The sequence below is a fragment of the Mobula hypostoma genome, chromosome 28 (genome assembly GCF_963921235.1).
Source record: "Mobula hypostoma chromosome 28, sMobHyp1.1, whole genome shotgun sequence".
NCBI lineage: Eukaryota > Metazoa > Chordata > Chondrichthyes > Myliobatiformes > Myliobatidae > Mobula > Mobula hypostoma.
Genome location: NC_086124.1, coordinates 23174146 through 23187556, shown reverse-complemented (window position 1 = coordinate 23187556; position 13411 = coordinate 23174146). Strand labels below are relative to the sequence as shown.

General features: G+C 44.6%; 1 protein-coding gene across 1 annotated transcript in view; it reads right to left on the bottom strand.

Annotated features, from left to right (window-relative positions):
• LOC134338669 (sialoadhesin-like) overlaps nucleotides 1–12759 on the bottom strand; it is a 41834-nt gene extending 29075 nt beyond the window's left edge. Inside the window, exon 1 of the mRNA XM_063034683.1 lies at nucleotides 12596–12759. The gene's annotated coding sequence lies outside the window, so the exon portion shown is untranslated. The remainder of the gene's footprint in view (nucleotides 1–12595) is intronic.
• Between the last annotated feature and the right edge of the window lie 652 nt (nucleotides 12760–13411).

The following is a 13411-nucleotide window of genomic DNA, read 5'->3' as shown; positions in this document are numbered from 1 at the left end:
CTGTAATGGCCAATAAATCATATCTCTTTGTACTGGTCTGAGCCACAAGTTCACTGACCTTGATTCAGATACTACGGGCATTCAAATAAAGTGCCCTTACACTCATTGTGCTTTTAAAATCTTGTAATCTTTTACTCTTTTGCACTTGACATTTCTTCACTCCATAGTTACTTCTCTCTCTTTTATCTTTTGCTTTTTCTTTATCCACACTTTTCATTTTTACGTTATCCATACATCTTCAATCTGTTGAACTCAGTCACCACCACCTACCCCACCCACCCCCGCCCCCCGCCAGATTTAGTTTAAAGTCCTACCTACAGCCCAAGTTATGCGATTCGCTGGGATCCAGGTCCCAACACGGTTCAGGTGAAACCCACCCCATTGGTACAGCTCTTTCCTTCCCCAATACGGGTGCCAATTTCCCATGAATTCAAACCCACTTTCCCCCACACCAATCATTGAGCCACGCATTTAATTCTCTAATCTTCTTGACCCTGTGTCAATTTGCACGTAGCTCGGGTAGATTACTCCATTTTTGGTTCTGCTTTTTAATTTAGTCCCGAGCTACTCAAATTCCCTCAGCAGAACCTCCTTCCTTGTTCTGCCCATGTTATCGGTACCCACACGAACCACAACAACTGGATCTTTCTCCTCCCACTGCAAATTCCTCTGCAGGTCAGATAAGATGTCCAAAGCCCGGGCACCAGGCAGGCTACACAGCCTTCAGGATGCTCTATCCTTAAGACAGAGAACTCTGTCTATTCCCCTGACTATACTATCCCCTATTTCTCTTCTTCCCCCTTCTTGAATGGCTCCCTGAACTACGGTGCCACAGTTAGGATGCTCATCCTTCCTACAGCCCCGACTCTCACCCACACAGGGAGCAAGAATCCCAGACCTGTTGGACAAGCTCAAGGGCTGAGGCTCCTCCAGCACTGTCTCTTGGATCCCACCACCCACCTCACTCGCAGTCCCTGAGCACAAACCAAATTTGAGGCAGTTAAATCCAGGCAACTCTCCCCCTCCCTGATGCGCCGCAGTGCTTGAAGCTCAGATTCCAGGTCATCAACTTTGAGCCTGAGTTTCTTAAGCCGCCAACACTTGCTGCAGATGTGGTCAGCAGGGACCACAATGGTTCGTGGTCACCTCATTTTTCTGAATTCAGAGAGTCGAGGTCCAGAGCCATCCAACACTCCTTATATGACATACCTGTCCAAGTACCGTCCTGGATACTGTTGGTGGGGACAACTGACCAGGTGTGAGCCACTGTGGCAGGGCCTCCAGCACTGAGTCTGACCCTGTGGTGCAGAAGGGTGGGACGGAGAAGAGGAGAGCTGTCGTCATTGGAGACTCTATAGTCAGGGGAGCAGACAGGAAATTTTGTGGACGTGAGAAGGACACCCGCATGGTTTGTTGCCTCCCGGGTGCCAGGGTCCGGGATGTCTCTGACCGGGTGCACAACATCCTGGTACGAGAGGGAAAGCAACCAGAAGTCGTCATACATGTTGGGACCAACGACATAGGCAGGAAGAGGGATGAGGTCCTGAAGTGTGAGTTTCGGGAATTAGGCAGAAGGCTGAAGAACAGGACCTCAAGGGTGACGTTCTCAGGATTGCTGCCAGTGCTACGTGACAGTGATGGTAAGAATTGGAGGAGATGGCAGTTGAATGCGTGGCTGAGGAGTTGGTGCAGGGAGCAGGGTTTTAGATTTTTAGATCATTGGGATCTCCTCTGGGGAAGGTGGGACCTGTACAGATTGGATGGGTTGCACCTGAACTCGAGGGGGAGCAATTTCCTTGCAGGTAGGTTTGCTAGCATGGTTCGGGAGGGTTTAAACTAATTTGCAAGGGGGATGGGACCCAGAGCCATAGAGCAGTGAAAGAAGTGCATGGAGCCGGATCTAACATACAGAGGCTTTGAGGAAAGAGAAGCAGAATAAACGGTGTAGAGGCAGTAAGGTAGAAGGGCTGAAATGTGTGTACCTCAATGCAAGAAGCATCAGGAACAAAGGTGGTGAACTGAGAGCTCGGATACATACATGGAATTATGATGCAGTGGCCATTACAGAGACTTGGCTGGCACCAGGGCAGGAATGGATTCTCAATATTCCTGGATTTCAGTGTTTTAAAAGGGATAGAGAGGGCGGAAAAAGGGGAGGAGGGGTGGCATTACTGGTCAGGGATACTATTACAGCTACAGAAAGGGTGGGTAATGTAGCAGGATCCTCTTTTGAGTCAATATGGGTGGAAGTCAGGAACAGGAAGGGAGCAGTTACTCTGCTGGGGGTATTCTATAGGCCCCCTGGTAGCAGCAGAGATACAGAGGAGCAAATTGGGAGGCAGATTTTGGAAAGGTGCAAAAATAACAGGGTTGTTATCATGGGTGACTTTAACTTCCCTAATATTGATTGGCACCTGATTAGTTCCAAGGGTTTAGATGGGGCAGAATTTGTTAAGTGTGTCCAGGACGGATTCCTGTCACAGTATGTGGACAGGCCGACCGGGGGAATGCCATACTAGATCTAGTACTAGGTAATGAACCGGGTCAGGTCACAGATCTCTCAGTGGGTGAGCATCTGGGGGACAGTGACCACCGCTCCCTGGCCTTTATAATTATCATGGAAAAGGATAGAATCAAAGAGGACAGGAAAATTTTTAATTGGGGAAAGGCAAATTACGAGGCTATAAGGCTAGAACTTGCGGGTGTGAATTGGGATGATGTTTTTGCAGGGAAATGTACTATGGACATGTGGTCGATGTTTAGAGATCTCTTGCGGGATGTAAGGGATAAATTTGTCCCAGTGAGGAAGATAAAGAATGGTAGGGTGAAGGAACCATGGGTGACAAGTGAGGTGGAAAATCTAGTCAGGAGGAAGAAGGCAGCATACATGGGGTTTAGGAAGCAAGGATCAGATGGGTCTATTGAGGAATATAGGGAAGCAAGAAAGGAGCTTAAGAAGGGGCTGAAAAGAGCAAGAAGGGGGCATGAGAAGGCCTTGGTGAGTTGGGTAAAGGAAAACCCCAAGGCATTCTTCAATTATCTGAAGAAAAAAAGGATGACAGGAGTGAAGGTAGGACCGATTAGAGATAAAGGTGGGAAGACGTGCCTGGAGGCTGTGGAAGTGAGCGAGGTCCTCAATGAATACTTCTCTTTGGTATTCACCAATGAGAGGGCACTTGATGATGGTGAGGACAATATGAGTGAGGTTGATGTTCTGGAGCATGCTGATATTAAGGGAGAGGAGGTGTTGGAGTTGTTAAAATACATTAGGACAGATAAGTCCCCAGGGCCTGATGGAATATTCCCCAGGCTGCTCCACGAGGCGAGAGAAGAGATTGCTGAGCCTTTGGCTAGGATCTTTATGTCCTCGTTGTCCACGGGAATGGTACCAGAGGATTGGAGGGAGGCAAATGTTGTTCCCTTGTTCAAAAAAGGTAGTAGGGATAGTCCGGGTAATTATAGACCAGTGAGCCTTACGTCTGTGGTGGGAAAGCTGTTGGAAAAGATTCTTAGAGATAGGATCTATAGGCATTTAGAGAATCATGGTCTGATCAGGGACGGTCAGCATGGCTTTGTGAAGGGCAGATCGTGTCTAACAAGCCTGATAGAGTTCTTTGAGGAGGTGACCAGGCATATAGATGAGGGTAGTGCAGTGGATGTGATCTAGATGAATTTTAGTAAGGCAATTGACAAGGTTCCACACGGTAGGCTTATTCAGAAAGTTAGAAGGCATGGGATCCAGGGAAGTTTGGCCAGGTGGATTCAGAATTGGCTTGCCTGTAGAAGGCAGAAGGTAGTGGTGGAGGGAGTGCATTCAGATTGGAGGATTGTGACTAGTGGTGTCCCACAAGGATCTGTTCTGGGACCTCTACTTTTCGTGATTTTTATTAACGACCTGGATGTGGGGGTAGAAGGGTGGGTTGGCAAGTTTGCAGATGACACAAAGGTTAGTGGTGTTGTAGATAGTGTAGAGGATTGTCAAAGATTGCAGAGAGACATTGATAAGATGCAGAAGTGGGCTGAGAAGTGGCAGATGGAGTTCAACATGGAGAAGTGTGAGGTGGTACACTTCGGAAGGACAAACTCCAAGGCAGAGTACAAAGTAAATGGCAGGATACTTGGTAGTGTGGAGGAGCAGAGGGATCTCGGGGTACATGTCCACAGATCCCTCAAAGTTGCCTCACAGGTGGATAGGGTAGTTAAGAAAGCTTATGGGGTGTTAGCTTTCATAAGTCGAGGGATAGAGTTTAAGAGTCGCGATGTAATGATGCAGCTCTATAAAACTCTGGTTAGGTCACACTTGGAGTATTGTGTCCAGTTCTGGTCACCTCACTATAGGAAGGATGTGGAAGCATTGGAAAGGGTACAGAGGAGATTTACCAGGATGCTGCCTGGTTTATAAAGTATGCATTATGATCAGAGATTAAGGGAGCTAGGGCTTTACTGTTTGGAAAGAAGGAGGATGAGAGGAGACATGATAGAGGTGTACAAGATAATAAGAGGAATAGATAGAGTGGATAGCCAGCGCCTCTTCCCCAGGGCACCACTGCTCAATACAAGAGGACATGGCTTTAAGGTAAGGGGTGGGAAGTTCAATGGGGGATATTAGAGGAAGGTTTTTTACTCAGAGAGTGGTTGGTGCGTGGAATGCACTGCCTGAGTCAGTGGTGGAGGCAGATACACTAGTGAAGTTTAAGAGACTACTAGACAGGTATATGGAGGAATCTAAGGTGGGGGCTTATATGGGAGGCAGGATTTGAGGGTCGGCACAACATTGTGGGCCGAAGGGCCTGTACTGTGCTGTACTGTTCTATGTTCTATGTACTTTTAAACCCTTGTTTGATCATGATTTGTTTTTCTGTCCTGTTGCATGCAGTCTTTCATCGATCTATTATGGTTCTTGGATTCACTATGCCCCGAAGAAAATGGATCTCAGGGTTTTATATGGTGACATATATGATCTTTGATTATAAATTTACTCTGAACCTTGATAATGAACAATCATTCGGAGAGAAAGGGACAGTCAACACATTGGGTTGCGATCCTTAACCTGTACTAGATGGGACATAGAACAGTACTGTGAAAGAAATCAAGCCTTTCAGCCCAAGATGTTGTGCTAAGCCAGTGCCTGACTATACTAGTCCTTTCTGCTTACACAATGTCCATACCCTGCCATGCCCTGCACATTCATGGACCTATCTGAGATCCTCTGAAAACAAAACATGCAGCACGGTGGAATCTTACACTCTGAGACGCCTGGTGCAGAAATGCTGTGGAAGTTACAGGACGTGGAACTGACCAGCATAGTCTCATTAAAAAAAAAACATAGCAAAAAAAAGTTGGAATTTTATATGCTGAGAGGGCTGATGTTGAAACCTGTGGAAGGCACAGAGAGTGGAAAATGTACAAGTATTTACATCAGTCTTCTGACATCAAGGATGAAATCACCGCTTCTTCTTTTCCAGAAACGAGAGTGCAGAGATATGGAAGGACATTGATTGGCTTTGAACGTCTCTCGGAAGTACTGCTGAAATCATTCAAAGGGTCATCACACAAGGTCGCAGGGAGCAGCGGGTTTAAACGTGCCCCAGCTTTCCTTGTGAGTGGCCAATCTATCAGTGTCCCCCACTTTTCACTTCCAGTTTCCTGTCACCCTCCAGTCTTCCATCCTCAAGCACTTCTCTATCGCCACCATTATGTCCAATGATGCCCCTCCACCACCATTAGTGAGGAGGACAGAAATCTCTGAGGAGTTATAACAAAATTGTACCCACCTCTACCACTTCCTCTGACAGCTCATTCCATATACACTCCACCCTCTATGTAGAAAAGTTGCCCCTCAGGTCCTCTTTCAATCTCCCCCCTCTCACCTTAAACCCATGTCCTCTAGTTTTAGACTCCCTTCCCCTGGGAGAAAGACTGTGACCATCCACCTTATCTATGCCCCTTGTGGTTTTATAAACCTCAAGAAGGTCACCCTTCAGTCTCCTTCGTTCTAGGGAAAACTGTCCCAGTCTGTCCAGCCTCTCCTTATAACTCAATCCCTCCAGTCCCAGGAACATCCTGGTGAATCTTTCCTGCCCCCTCTCCAGCTTAATGACATCCTTCCTATAGCTGGGTGACCAGAAATGCTCACACTACTCCAAGTCCATCACGTGCAGTCGCTCCTGTTTCAATATCGGTCAGTCATTATGTGCCATGTTGTATGACATGGGTAATCATGGTCCTTCCACGACCGTGATTGTTCTTGGCATTTTCTGCTGTACTGGTTTGCCATTGCCTTCTTCTGGACAGTGACTTTACAAGACGGGTGACCCCAACCATACTCCTCAGAGATTGTCTGCCTGGCGTCAGTGGTCGCATAACCAGAATTTGAGAGATGCACCAGCCGCTCATATAACCATCCACCACCAGCTCCCATGGCTTCACGTGACTCTGACAGGGGGTGGGCGGGGGAGGCTACACCTTGTCCAAGGGTGACCTGCCAGGCTAGCAGAGGGAAGGAGCGCCTTACTTCTCCTCTGTTAGAGACGTATCTCCACCCCGTCAGCCTGTTTTAATATAGCCTATATCCCTCTCAGCCCCATTCTCTTGCATTCTCCCTGTAACATTTGACCTCCTCACTAATCAAGAAACAGTCAACCTCCACTTTAAATATACTCAATGACTTCATCTCCACAGGTATCTGTGGCAATGAATTTCTTAGATTCACCACCCTCTGGCTAAAAAAAAATCCTTCTCATCTCTGTTCTAAAGGGACATCCTTCTAATCTGAGGCTGAGCCCTCACCAGCCTCTGTTTAAATAAATGTTTTCCTCATCTCTGATGTAAATGGATGTCTCTCTATTCTGAGGCTGTGCCCTCTGGTCCTGGACTCCCCCACTATAAGAAACACCCTCTCTATGTCCACTCTATTAGGTCTTTCATAATTCAATAGGTTTCAGTGAGATCCTCCCTCATTCTTCTAAACTCCCCGGCCCTGGACCATCAAAGACTCCTTATACGTTATTCCAGGATTATTCTCCTCTGGACTCTCTCTAATGATAGCACATCCTTTCTTAGAAAAGTGGCCCAAAACTGCTCACAGTACTCCAAGATCAGTCTGACCAATGCTGCCTTCTTCTTCTTCATCTTCTTCTTCTTCTTCTTCGTCTATTACAGGCCTCCGCAGGATGTATAATTAATTATAGAACTTCAAGGAACTCAAATTCTCGAATACAACCTAGTCTCATGTATAAGCTGAATAATAAACTCTTCAATCAGATTTTGATTCTCTTCATGGCCAAACAAAGATGCAATAGAAAACCAAAATAAATTTAAGCCAGATAGCCTCTTGAACAACATGCTTCTTTCAATTTTGTATCGATTACAGCTCAGCAAAACATTCTGGACAGACAGTGGACTACCACAGTCACATAATCCAGTAAGATGTTTTCCTATTATCTTTAAATAATAGTTTAACCCACAATCCCCCAACCCAAGCCTTGTTAATTTCACCATACCTCTACGACTTAAAAGGTGACAGTCTGAGACCTTTTTAAACTTGTGAGTGTCTAGAAAAATACTGCCTGCCCCTTAATTCATTTTCCAATCCTCCTGCCACTTCTTCTCTATACCTTTTTTAATCCTACTTCTCAATTCTGCTCTGCCTAGGGGAACTCTAATTTCTACTTGCCTGCTCTGTAAGGCTTTGCAATGCCATCCACAATTTCATTTCCCTCCACCCCAGCATGCCCAGGTATCCATGAAAATCTAACTGCACAACCCATCTTCCCTACTCTAAACAACACTAAGAGAATCTCAATAACTATGTCAGGACGAGCTTTTGATTTATTCTCTCTTATAGCCTCTAAGGCAGCAGCAGAATGACACCCCTACATGGTCGAGAGTCTTCTATACACCATAAGGCCCAGATGATTGCTAAGACAGAAACACCATCTGAAACCCGGTGACCAATATTAACTCCAAGTTGAGACACATATAACCCAAATCCTGCCCTACTGCTCTCTGGGTCCACTGAGCCAACAGTAAAAATCTTCAGATAAGATCCCCATTTATTATTTAAATATTCATTTGTGATCAACGCTGATGAAATTGCACTGCTTCCTTGCAGCTGAAAACAGAGGACTATGTCTACTTCTGGTTCTGGAAAGAGCCAGAAAGGGACGGGTGGCAAGCAAATTTGGTCAACTATGTCTTCCTCAGTCAGTTTCAATTTCACAGCCCAGTTATTAACCAAATCTAAAAATGCGTATCTTTCAATTTTACTTTGGCACTCCGAACTCCCCTGCAAAAGACACTTTGGCGGACAGCTGTGATTGAATCTATTTAGTTTTGCCCAATACTGAATTCGTCTTAAATGTAGAGGCACTTCTCCCATCTCCACACATAACGCCGGGACTGATGTTGTTCTAAAAGCTCCACAACAGAGTCTAAGTGCTTTGGACTGCACAGTGTCTAGTTTTCCAAGCACTGCTGTACCAGCGGAACCATAAGCAATTCAACCATAATCTGTAATTGATCTAATCATAGCTAGATATATTAAGTACATAGTTTCCCGCCCTGCTGCCCAGTCGTATCCAGCAATACTTCTCGTAACATTTAAAACTTTCTCACACTTTCCAGTTGTTATATCTATGTGAACCCTCCAAGTAAGTCTTTCTTCAAACCAGGCAAATAAAAACTTGAATACCTTGACTTTTTCTAGTGGAGAATCGTATAGATACAATTCACAATCAGGAATCTTCCTTCTAAGCCGAAAATCATATATTTGGACTTAGAAGCAGAAATTCTGAAACCCCATTTATTAGCCCAGTTTTCAACTGACCTTAAAGCCTTTTGTACCTGCCTTAATATATACTTGACGTTTCTTCCTCTTTTCCAGATTGCACCATCGTCTGCAAACAATGATTTGCCAAATCCTGTCCCTACCTGATCAAAGGTATCATTTATCATGACATTAAAAAGAACTGGACTAACGACACTTCCTTGAGGGGTACCATTACCTATTTTAACTGACTTGGAGCTTGTTCCGCCTATTCTTACTTGAATTGTCCTTTCCTTAAGGCAATCTTTGATCCAATTAAACATTCTACCTCTAATTCCCGCATCATAGAGTCTAATTAATAAGCCATCCTTCCACAGTGAGTCATATGCTCTTTCAATATCTAGAAATACACATACCATTACTGCTCTATTTGAAACACTTTATTAATATCATGATCTAAAAGCGCAACAGATTCCGTTGCTGATCTTCCAGTTCTAAAATCATTTTGATAGGCAGCAAAATGTCCCTTATTTTCCAAAAAATGAACAAGTCTGTTGGTGACCATTCGTTCCATAGTTTTACAAAGCACTGATGTTAAAGCTGGAGGCTGATATGAACTAGGACTAGACGCGTCCTTAACTGGCTTTAAAACTGGAACTACCACCGCATGCTTCCATTCTCCTGGTAATTTTCCTTCTTTCCACACTGAATTAAACAGAGCTAGTATTTCGATTAATACAGAGTCATCTAAATGCTTAAGCAATTCATAACGCAGTCCGTCCCTACCAGGAGAAGTGTTTGAACCTGATTGGACAGCTTCCTGCAATTCCTGAAGGGAGAAAAACAAATTTTGGAGCTATTATCATCCAAACTCCTGTACAATTTCCAACTTTCCTTTAACATAATTTCCTTTCTCAAATCACCTAGCTCTCCAGAACTGTGTAATGCTTGGAATACCTCTACAAACATATCAGCCTTTTCCTAATTGGTTACAGCTTCAATATCTCCTTCCAGCAAAGCTGGGACAGATGGTTTCCTATATATCCCTCACGTTCTGTGAATGATCATCCATAGCTGCTTTATGGGTGCCTCAGGGCTCAGGGTTCCACAAAATCTTCTCCAACTATCTCTCTTTGCATTTTTAATTACTCTCCTTGCTACTGCTCTTTCCTTTTTATACTCCATAACATTATCTAACACTGGGTACTTTCTTAATTTCCTGTAAGTTCTATTTCTGTTCCTTACTGCTATATCATAACTTCTATTCCACCATGGAACTAGTGCTCGAGCCTTAGGAACATTCCATAGTGGAATAGTCAACTGAGCAACTTTATGAATTATAGAACAGAGGGATTCATTCCAATCATCTGTGGAACCCTCACTATTAATCTCTTCTATTATATCCACAGCTGTCTCCTGGTACTCATCCCAATGGGCCAAAGAAAAATTATACCTAGCAGACCTCTCCTCAACATCTACTATCAAATTTCTACCAAATCTACATAACAAAGGTAGTGATCACTTCCTAGTGTGTATCTGTGCATAACATCCCATTCCCCAACCCTAGCTAAGTTTGAGGAAGTGATAGATAAGTCTAAGTGACTACAAGTATTCTTTACAATATTAAATCTTGTAGGCCTTCCATCATTTATCAGTACCACGTTGTTTTTATCTAGAAACTCCTCTATTACTGCTCCATTACTATCTTTACTTTCAGTATCCCATATAGGATTATGGGCATTGAAATCTCCAACCCAGATTACTGGGGATCTTACCTTATTCATAATTTCATCCAACTCTGATAACATCATCTTACCTGGATTATAAAAGTTAATCAAAGTTATTTGACCACAAGAGCTCCAAAACTCCTCAGCCACAATTTCAAGGTTAGATATAAAATCAAGTCTTGTAAACTGGAGTCCTGTTTTTATGAAAGTTGCACACCCTCCACCAGATTTACCCATTCAGTCAGCTCTCAAACTACCATATCCAGGGATCACAAATTAAAATGAGGCTTTAACCATGTCTCCTGTATACAGATCAAATCAGGCTTGTCTCTAAAAGTTCCAACAAATCTTTTTAATTCTTGACCATTTGCAGATAAACTTCTTGCATTCCATTGTCATATTAAAAACATCCAAATACTAAGTATTGCCCTCTTCATCCACATAAAGCTCCTCCATTCTCTCTGACCCCGACAACTGGGAAGTATTCAGTGATTGTTTGTCTGTCATATACTCATGTAATTTCTCTGGCAAATTCTGTTTTATATAAAGGAATCTCTCTGCAGCTCCAACAACTAGTTTTATCATATCCAATCTCCTGGCTGTAGTTTTAGCCCTGACCAGTACATCAACAACAAACACCAAAAAAGACTCTTTAGTCATCAACAACATGCCTGAAGGAACCATAGTTGGAGAACTCAGAATGAACTGACTCCCCATCATTCTAATCTTTTATTTACTTATCCTTTGCTCTCTATCAACTTTCTTTACTACCTCAGTATATGATATTTTTTGTTGGGTACTAACATCCTGAATCTGCTTTGCCTTACTAAATTACTCACATCCTCTGAACGCCGCTATATGGTCCCCTCCACAGTTACTGCATTTAGGCACGGCTGCCTTACATGCTTTAATATCATAATCCTTTCCACATTTCATACATCTTCTTTTACCTCGACGTGAACCAGCAACATGTCCAAATCTCTGGCAATTATAACAGCACAAGGGAGGCCTAATGTATTCTCTAACTTTATAAGACATGCACCCAAGATAGACTCTAGTTGGAAGAACATCACCTGCAAAAACCAGAGGAACAGGGAAATCCCAATTACCACCTTCTCTCGATTTTAATCGTTTGGCTTCAATCACTCAACCACCTTTAATATTGTCCAAAATTTCCTTTTCAGTCATGCCAGACTGAATACCATACACTACCCCACCCCCCAACTCCCTTCCTTTCTTTCGGAGTAATACACTCCACTTTCACAACCAACTTTCCCACTATTTTAGCACTGTTATATCGGTCAATAGCTTTGCAACAAATTTTCAGCAATCCATTAGACAAAATCTTGGCCTGGAATCCTTTACCTATTTGGTTCTCTAATGCTGCTGCCACTTTCAAAGGATTAAGGGTTCTAAACCTCCTTCCCCTTCCTTCTGACCTTTAATTTTATACAGAAAAATTAATTCCTCCAATTCACCCATTTTCCTCAATTTGTTGTCCCCCATTGTTTCTGGTCTTTCACTTGATGCACCCCTTTTTTCACTACCCTTACTTCTGGAGTATTCCACAGTCTCCAATCCTCCTCCTTCAATCTCAAACCGCCACGCCACGCCACGCCACGCCACGCCACGCCACGCCACGCCACGCCACGCCACGCCACGCCACGCCACGCCACGCCACGCCACGCCACGCCACGCCACGCCACGCCACGCCACGCCACGCCACGCCACCTTTTGCAGCCACAGGCTACAAACTAACCCTTTCCAAACTACTAGGCTCCTCCACTCCAAAGTCCCCACCCACTCAATCAACGGCCCCAACTGCCAGTCTGGCCCAACCCCAACTCCCAGCCGGCAGCCCAGCCACAACCAAGAAGCATGCAGCCAGCCCTCAGCCCTTCGACCAATGCCTTCAAAATCATCTTTGTTTTTAAAGTGTAGACTGAAAGAAACTTGAACTGAAAGTTAACAGCGCTAAATACATCAAGCTGTGTCCAGTCGAGAACTCGTGCGTGCCCGCAGAGAGTTGCGGAGGGGTTTAAGTTCAGGCACCCTTTACCTTACAACCAGGGAGAGAAAAGAAAACTACGGTTTGACATACCGGCAGTTCCAGGTAAGTGCGCAGGAGGCGCACGGCGGCGGCTCGGCCCAAGAGGCGCGATGGGATCCCAGCAGCGCCGAAACGGCAATTGAAATGAATCTGCAGAGGCAGAAAGAGGAAGAGTGATGTCACTGTCAGCAGCTGCCGGCAGAACAACGGGTTGTTTTCTGAGTCTTAGGGCTGCTATCCGGCATTATAAAGCGATTGTTAAGAGAGAGGTGTGTGCCTGCAGATTATACTCGCTTAAGGCGCTCGTACAACGTACCCTACCAACCCCTTTCAGATGGGGAAGTACATGAAATCCACTGAATTCTCTCTGACTCCCAAATGGGTATTTACAGGATGGGGGCAGCGTTACATCTTGTTAATATTTCCCACAAAGGGCTGCAGGAACGTAGCGGGCCAGGCATAATCTACGGAGGGAAACGGACAGTCGGCGTTTCATGCCGAGATCCTGCCTCCGTGCAAGATGAGACCTAACGAAAATAGTCCGAGGGAGAAGGCAGGAGAATGGGGTTAGGGGTAGGGGAGGGTATTAAATCAGCCGTGGTGGAAAAACGGAGCAGACGGGATGGACCAAATGGCCTTATTCACCATGTCTTATGGTTTTCATTGGTCATGGTCGGGAGAGCGATGAAGCAGGCCACTCGGTGTGAAACATCCTGAACCTACACTACTGCAACAACACAGGGGAGGACAATGACTTAAACGTTTATGATGAAAGTTCAAAGTAAATTTATCATGAAAGGACAAAATACTTGTTTGTCAACATATATACAACCCTGAGATTTGGCTTCTTGCCGGTATACACAGAAA